Source organism: Idiotropiscis lumnitzeri, unplaced genomic scaffold (genome assembly GCF_059441095.1).
Source record: "Idiotropiscis lumnitzeri isolate Australia: NSW breed Sydney's pygmy pipehorse unplaced genomic scaffold, RoL_Ilum_1.0 HiC_scaffold_23, whole genome shotgun sequence".
NCBI lineage: Eukaryota > Metazoa > Chordata > Actinopteri > Syngnathiformes > Syngnathidae > Idiotropiscis > Idiotropiscis lumnitzeri.
In genome coordinates, this window is record NW_028283561.1 from 3389600 (window position 1) to 3397823 (window position 8224).

Here is an 8224-nt window from a genome sequence, read left to right on the forward strand (position 1 = left end):
TTGTGAGACGCTCTTTGTATGTTTCCTCAATTAAGACCTGTTTTCCATTGGTGTATTTGAAAAAAGTGGTGAACCTGTTAAATTCACTACAAAACGTTAAGAAGATGAAAGTAATGTTTGAAGGAATATTATTTTTCTATCGACATGCCGGCGGGCGGGCACAGATAGAGAGTGATAAAGCAGCACCTCCCGCGCGGGGCGTGCTGACGAAAAGGCAAGCGCTCCTCCTCTCATCGCGTCCTTATTAAGACAGAAAAAAGACGCTGTTGAATTTGACCTATTCGCTGTTCGAGCAGGTGCTTAACGCTGGAGAATATCACCACTTCGAAGTTCGAACTGCTGTTGAAACGGAGAGGTAAGTGTTTTTCGTTTGTTTTTATTCAAAACATGCCTCGAGTGCATTTGTTCATGGTTAGAGATAGTTGTGTGGAAAACACTATACAAAGTAGCACCATGGATGTGGGCCTACAACACTGGCCTAGCAAACATGTGCTCCTACATCGACATAATTGACGAGCTCCAGTTAAGCATTGAATAATTATAAAACGTCATGGTGCTTTTACTCATTTAAAGAACTAAACCGACGCGTATTTTCATCCGGTGGTCAGGTTTGCATTGAATGTGAGCACGAGGGACGCTAGCTTGTTGCGTTAGCTTTGCGGAGCTAACAGCTTGCACTTTTGTTATAGAACAACAGAATGCAAGTGCCATGATAATTTCTGTCATTAATTTTTGTGTAAGACACGATGTTCACTGGTTAATTACATGATTCTTAAAGCAAAGGTTACTGTGAATGCAATTTTGGTAAGATTTTTGTAGTCACACTGCATAAATCTGTCTGTCTGTTGTTTAAACTTCAATATAAACTATTATGGTTGAAATCGTTAATTGGGATGGAGGGATTGATATTTTTTTAATTTATAATTTATTTTTCTTACACTGATATTGTTAAAACTCCATTTAGCCTATAGTATTAATAATTCTCAACACAAAACTGTCTTTTTTCTTTATAGAATAAACAATGCCTTCCCTGAGATGCAGGAAGTCCCCAAAGCAGGATACTATTGAACATGCAGTCAAGGGTCTGGACAAGACTGCAGAGTTAGAAGCGAAGTATATAAACTCATTTAAAGGTATGATGTTAACGCTTTTGCTAAGATATATTATTGTTTTCTGATAACCAAGCTGACATCGTTTTTTAAGTGGTTATTTTACATTAAGAGTGTCTTGACCTTTTCTTTTGTCAGTTTCAAGTTATTTCAGTGAGCGTGAAACCTGATGGTAGGAGTTCTATCTAAATTAAGGCTGTACTTGATGACGCCCTCCGGCATTTTTATACCACAATAGACCGGTGAACAAGTCCGATATTGATAGTCTAGTGTAAAGCACGTTATACGTCACAGAGATCACGTGACGCGATCCAATATGACTGTGTATACAGTGTATGTCATTATGAAACTAAATAATCTTAAAGTTTTTTTTTTACGTAACCAGGTGCCATTGACATTTGTACTTTCAGTCCTAATACATACTGGCTAATGCAATGCTGGAAAATGAATTTTGGCTGGTCTGTTCCTTTAAAATCATAAAGAAGGGCTCTGCTCTATCCCTCACAAGAAGCAATGTTTCAAACCACCCTACATTAGTATAGTGGCCCAAATGAATATGATGACTCCTTATTTGTGTGCTTAAAAATATGACGAAGCTTTCTTGATTTCCCTGTTAACTAGGTCGAGGAGTATTTACCAAGGCCCCTTTCAGGAAAGACGACTTTATTCTTTATTATGGAGTACAGAGGAAAATTGATAGATTCTGATAAATCTCAACGCAGGAAGATGGATGGAAGAGGCACTGTCTTTTTGGAGGTGAGGCAAAGATTGAGATGTTATCTTATTTTTGTTTTTATTTAAAAAAATAAACACATACTCATCCCATAAGTGTTAGGGGAAAAATCATTCTCTAAGCAAAAATGTATACCGTATTTTCGCACCCAAAAGACGCGCCGTGTCAAAGGGCGCAACACCTGTTGAGGCCGCTATTTCTGTCTTTGTAACATATACTGGACGCACCGCCTGACAAGACGATAGCACAGCTGCTGTTAGCATAGCATGAACTTGGCAGAGCTGCCCACACTGACACAGCCGATAGCAGCCTACTATGCCCCAATAACATGAGCAATCACCCCATTGTTGCAGCAGACGCCAAGTCTCTATTGACAATAGCTGACAATGGCTCAGGCCAATATTAGGTGCATTGGCAATAGCCTACAAAGCAACGTCAGGGGAGGGACTTGGCTGCTCACCACACTCCTTAGAGTCACGGTTTCAAAAAAAAATAAAAAACTCATCATACAAGCAAACAATGAAACATAGAAATAAGATTAACACAAACATGTATCTCTCATGCCATCAATATACCCCAAAAAAATGAAAATAATACAAAAGCCACTCAGCCTTAGCTAATTCAAGCAATGCATTCTGGGAGCAGAGACCCACAATCCCATAGCTGTTTAGAGAGATTTGCATGGCTGTTTAAAGAGATGTGCTGTTATGCTTTGGACTTTTTGTCTGTTGTCTAAACCTGGGACGTTTCTTGCTTGCAATAACATAAATGATAAGACAGACTAAAACATTGTGGACAGCTGCCCTTTGTCCAGCTTTTTCCAACACCATCACCCAAACATTATAGTCAGATGGTGTATTTGTCACGGTCGATTGTAAGCATGGACAACTCACTCTTTGCCCAGCAGGGTGTGCTAACATGCACTTCCAACAGCTCGTTGATGACAAGGGCTGATGGACGTGAGTGGTACTTTGTCCATTTAATGGACGCATCGACTGACAGGGCGCTTTGTTTGCTTATGACTGCGAAAATACGGTAATTACTTTTATTCATGCGTTGAATCTGTACAAATGAAAATATAGACCATGAAGTCTCAAAGACAAGCTGTTAATAGGGTCTGATTCCAATAGAAATTTCTTGTATGATTTGATTTAGAAGATTTAAAAATTGTGGATTTCCTATTTTTATGTTTTGTGTACACAAGATTGTCTCAAAGATTAATTTCTGACATTGATTGAATAATTGTTTTTTTTTTTTTTAAATCTATTTTAAGTGTTGATGCCGCTCAAGAAGATGGCAGTCTGGGAAGACTGGTTAATGATGACCACATGCACCCCAACTGTAAAATGAAGAAGAAGACAACAGAGGACAGACCACACCTCTGTCTGTTTGCGCTCCGAGACATTGATGTTGGCGAAGAAATAACTTAAGACTATGGACCAGCTGGCCTTGGAGAACACAGGTTTGTAAGATGCATCTTTAAGTACAATAACAGAGCCCACTTGTGGTGTTCTGGTGATGTAGTTTCCAATTAGTTTGGCAATCTAATAAATGTATGTTGAGGTTTCTATGGAAGTTGAACATGCTGACTGACTGGGGGAGTTCTCCATTGTCCACTATCTGTAATTCAAATTTGTGGGTCTGAGTCAAAGTTTGGCTCTTCAGGAACAACGAACTGGTCAGGGAGTGACAGTATTACAAAGTTCTGCGTTACTCTTTTCTGGGCGGTGGCCCTGTTAGGCCATCATATGCCATATTGCAAATATCCCCATTGTGGGACTAATTAAGGACATCTTTATGTTGTGGTTTCCCTACCAGAACCAGCACCAACCCTGTATATTCATGATATAAAACACTGTTTCAATTTGATATTTAGCCTTTCTATACTGTAAAAATAGAAGACCCCAGGCTTTCCTGCGCCCCCTTGCCCAATTGGTGGTGTTCAGGAGACAACCTGGGACTGAAATATCAGTCACAACCAGTGTTGTTTTCGTCACTGATGACTATGACGAAAATACTTCGTTAACGCCCCTTTTTTAATGACGATGACAAGCTAAACGAGGTTCTTTTATGACGAAAACATGACGTGATGTACATGAATTTTTTTCGTTGACGAGACAAAATTGTTAGCATGTGGTTCATAAATTATTTTATGTTGCTTTTAGTGAAATAAAGCCACAACAGTTGCCCAACAAAATGTTTTGCTTCTCTGCTTATTTTGGAGCAGTGAGCATTGATTCCACTGTTGCCACTTTTTTCTGTTTGTAATGAAGAATCCTTTGTAGTCCATCCAAAAGTCTTTGTTATTGGGTGGAAACCTTGAATGCCTTGTTTTAACTCAAATGGACTTAAACCCATCCATCCATCCATCCGTTATCTGTACCGCTTCTCCTCACTAGGGTCGCGGGGGGTGTTGGAGCCGATCCCAGCTGTCTTCGGCAGTAGGCGAGGTACACCCTTGAATTGGTGTCCAGCCAATCGCAGGGCATACATAGACGAACAACCATCCACGCTCACACTCATGCCTAGGGGCAATTAGAGTGTCCAAGCAACTTGCCATGCATGTTTTAAGAATATGGGAGGAAACCGAATTACCCAGAGGAAACCCACGCAGGAAGGCCGGAGCCAGAATCGTACCTACGACCTCAATATTGTGAGGCCATCCTGCTAACCAGTTGGGCCACCGTGCCGCTTGGACTAAAACCTTTGTGAATAAATTGACGAAAACTAGGGTAAAACTTTTTTTGCGTTTCAGTCGATTAAAACTGGACTAAAACCCTTTTTTTAGTTTTCGTTGACTAAAACTGGACTAAAACTATAACGAATTGGGATGACTAAATGTGATGTAAACAAATCAGCACTTTGTCCAAATGACTTGGACAAAATCTAAAATGCCTGCCAAAAACAACACTGGTCACAACACGTGTCTACAGAAGATTAATTGGCATGGGCGAAATTAATTAGTTTTATTTCATTCATGAGCTTATGTTTTGTTTTGGGTGGCTAAGGCTTAAAATGTGTAAAAATCTAATCCAACCTCAAATATAATTAATTCAATAAATTTATGATGCTACTAAAACATCGAAGCAGCCTCCTCCAGGCTTTACAGACTCAGAAATGGAGGTATGCGTATCGTGTACTCATCCTGTCGTGTCTCGAGATGTTAAAATTGCAGTTAGATAGACGTGTGCTGATTAGACAAGACTTCTAATATATCTGGTGTCACAGGATATTTGTCAGTGAATGTGTATGTCTGGTTTGAGGCTCACTCAGCTTTTTCTTGTGTTGTGGGGTCCAGTTGAGTTGAATTGCGTGTCAGGTATGTTGGCCATCTGACACCCAACTGTCAGGTTTGTGTTTGTGGGGACCCCGTAGAGCCATTTTTATTGTTGACATAAATCATAGCTAATCATCTTTTCCTTCATTATCATATGAAATACAGTTAGGAGTTGTATGTGCCTTTACTATGTTATAATCTTAGAACCTACCAGCCACTACAGGTGTCCGACAAGAAGACTTTTGGCTGTCCTGTGCTCCATTGCGCCCCTGGTGGCGTTCAAAAGACAACCTGTGACTGAAATATCAGTCACAACATATCTCTACTGAAGATTAATTGTCATGCGCTAAAGTAATTGGTTTTGTTTCATTCGTGAACTTGTTAGTTTTTGTTTTGGGTGGCCAAAGCCTAAAATGTGTAAAATTCTGATCCATTTTCTTTTTTTAATTCATTAAATTAATATTCAACTTGTTCATTAGGATGGAGGACAACCGACAATGACTGAATCGGCTGAGGTTGATGCCACCAGAACATCGAAGCAGCCTTCTCAAATTTTGACAGACTCTGAAAAGGAGGTATGCGTATCATGTGGTCATCCTGTCGTGTCTTGAGATGTTAAAATTACAGTTAGATAGACCTGTGCTGGTTGGACAAGTTTTCTAATATATCTGGACATAAATCGTAGCTAATAATATTTTCCCTCATCATCATATGATATACAGTTATGCCTAGTATATGTCTTTACTATGTTACAATCTAAGAACCTACCAGCCACTACAGTTCTCTCATTGGGAGACTTAAGCTTTCGTCAGGTTGTCGACTGCTGCATTGCCCTCTTATTGGCTTTAAGTACACAACCTGTAACTGAATTATCTGTCAGAACAGAACCTATGTGTCTACAGCAGGTGATTTGGCATGTGGATTCTTCAGATTTTTAGAAAATAGGTAAAATTGTGATCAAAAGTTTAAAATGTCTAAAATTCTGGTATAGTTTGCAATAGTATATCTATTAAATCATTTCAAAACTTCTTAACAAGGATGGAGAACATTGGCTGTGACCGAATTGGTTGAGGTTTACATTACCAGGACCATTGAGCAGCCTCCTCGGGATCTACAAATTTAGGAATGAAGATATGCATCCCATGTTACAATCCTGTTATGGCCCGAGGTTTTGAAGTTGCAGTTACATATTGGGCTGGGCGATATGGCTGATAAGTACATAGCGATATAAGTATTTCATATGGGTCCATCGATACACATTGAATTCTTTTTTTATATTATTTTATTTTTTATCGTTTTTATTTTCCAATATTTTCACTGCCCTGTTAAAAAAACATTTAATGTAGTTTTCCTCCCGGGAGCTTTTTGTTACGGTCAATTAATTTTGTTATTACATTATTTTGTCATATCATTCATCAATATTTTAGTTTTTTTTTTTTTTTCAAATAGAATTAAGACCTTTTTCTGTGCAGATTCCTCTGGGGATTAAGTATTTAATGGGTTCTCAATTTTCTCTTGGACTCTGATGCAACCCAGTCTCCTCCCTTGGACAAAAAATATGGGCTGAATCTTCCTTGGAATAACGACACAGATTCTGACGAATCATTGTCAAATCCTGCCCCTGAACTTTGCGCCTCAGACCCAGACCATATTACTATCCCAAGGCTCAGGAGGACCAAAAGTATACAGGTAAACAACCCATATAGATTTCAGGGAATCTTACAAGCAAATTGCATATATTTTATTGGTCTCCTGCCTTCTATCCTTTATATTTCGTTGTTGTTGTTTTTTAGATTAAAAAAACAGGCTGACTTTGGAATGGATAAGCATTATTACTCCAACTCAGATGACAGTGGAGATGAATATATTCCGGATACAAGTGAGGCCTCTGATTCAGACGGAAGTGAATCTTTGAAAATTGTGGACCCTCTCTTGAAGTCTAAGAATGCCTTCAGAGATTTTTCTCCCACACCACGAATCTCAAAAGCCACCTCAACGCAGGTTGTTAATCAAGGGCGTTCACCCGTTCGGAGGAGTAGCAGCACTGGTGTGATTCTTGAATTCTATGGCTCTTCAAATATTTGTGCAGTTTAACACAAATCATCCAAAATAGAATTCAAGCACATCTGTGACAGAAATTCAAATTCAGAAGTCAAAGAGAGAGAACAAAAAAAAAAATCTAATGCTGCGCTTCTTCCGAAGACATATACTGTAAACATTAAATGTATGTTAGGACAATCTTGAAAAAAGTATTAGAACACCCTTTACTTTTATTTCTTGTTAATTTTATTAACCAAAATATGTCCATTTTTATTACAGATTAATGAATACAAAATTAAAACTCTAATCAGCTACTTTTTAATCGTTATATTTGTATAAACAAATGTTATACATCTGTGTGTTAACTTATACAAGAAATGACGGAAAAGCAAGGGTGGTTTAGTATTTTTTTATCGTATATAGTCTGTATAATATCTTTAACCTATGCTGATGCTGTTTAATACTGATTTAAATAATAATAATAATGTCATAATCTGTTGGTTTTACATGAACAAAACCTTTCAAGCACTTTTTAAAATTCTAAATACTACCTCTTGTCAGTAAGTTGGTTCACAGCACTGCCTTGGAGTGAAAGTGTGTAGTGCTGAGACAGTCGGTATGTGCTGAGTCGTCTGACGTTTGTGTGACTGGTACCCAGGAAGGTAGCAAAACCAGGCAGTGTGTATGTCGTACCCAGGAAGGCAGAGAAACCAAGCAATATGTATGTGGTACCCACGAAGGCAGAGAAACTAAGCAGTGTGTATGTGGTACCCGGGAAGGTAGCAAAACCAGGGAGTGTGCATAGATACAGACCCCAAAAGTGATTAAAACCAAATAAAGTCCCCAGAAGATCATCTGTAGTCAGGTGAAGGACCCTGTACTTTGTTCAACTCATTTACTCCCTTAGACGTACAAAGACGTCTTTTAATGCAATGGCGCCCTCTACCAAAGACGTATAAGTACGTTTCCTGTCTTTTTTACGTCATAGTGTACATAAGGGTCTGATGCAACCTCTGACTGAGAATCAGCCATGTCCGCATTGTGAATCATGTAAAAATCACCCAG

General features: G+C 38.8%; 1 long non-coding RNA gene across 1 annotated transcript; it reads left to right on the forward strand.

The window, feature by feature from the left end:
- The first annotated feature begins 212 nt into the window (after window positions 1–212).
- LOC148316073 (uncharacterized) lies at window positions 213–5669 on the forward strand. The gene is made up of 5 exons (XR_015840372.1): window positions 213–355; window positions 1014–1133; window positions 1731–1865; window positions 3116–3304; window positions 5599–5669. It is a non-coding gene; the product is annotated as an uncharacterized LOC148316073 (long non-coding RNA).
- The last annotated feature ends 2555 nt before the right edge of the window (window positions 5670–8224 follow it).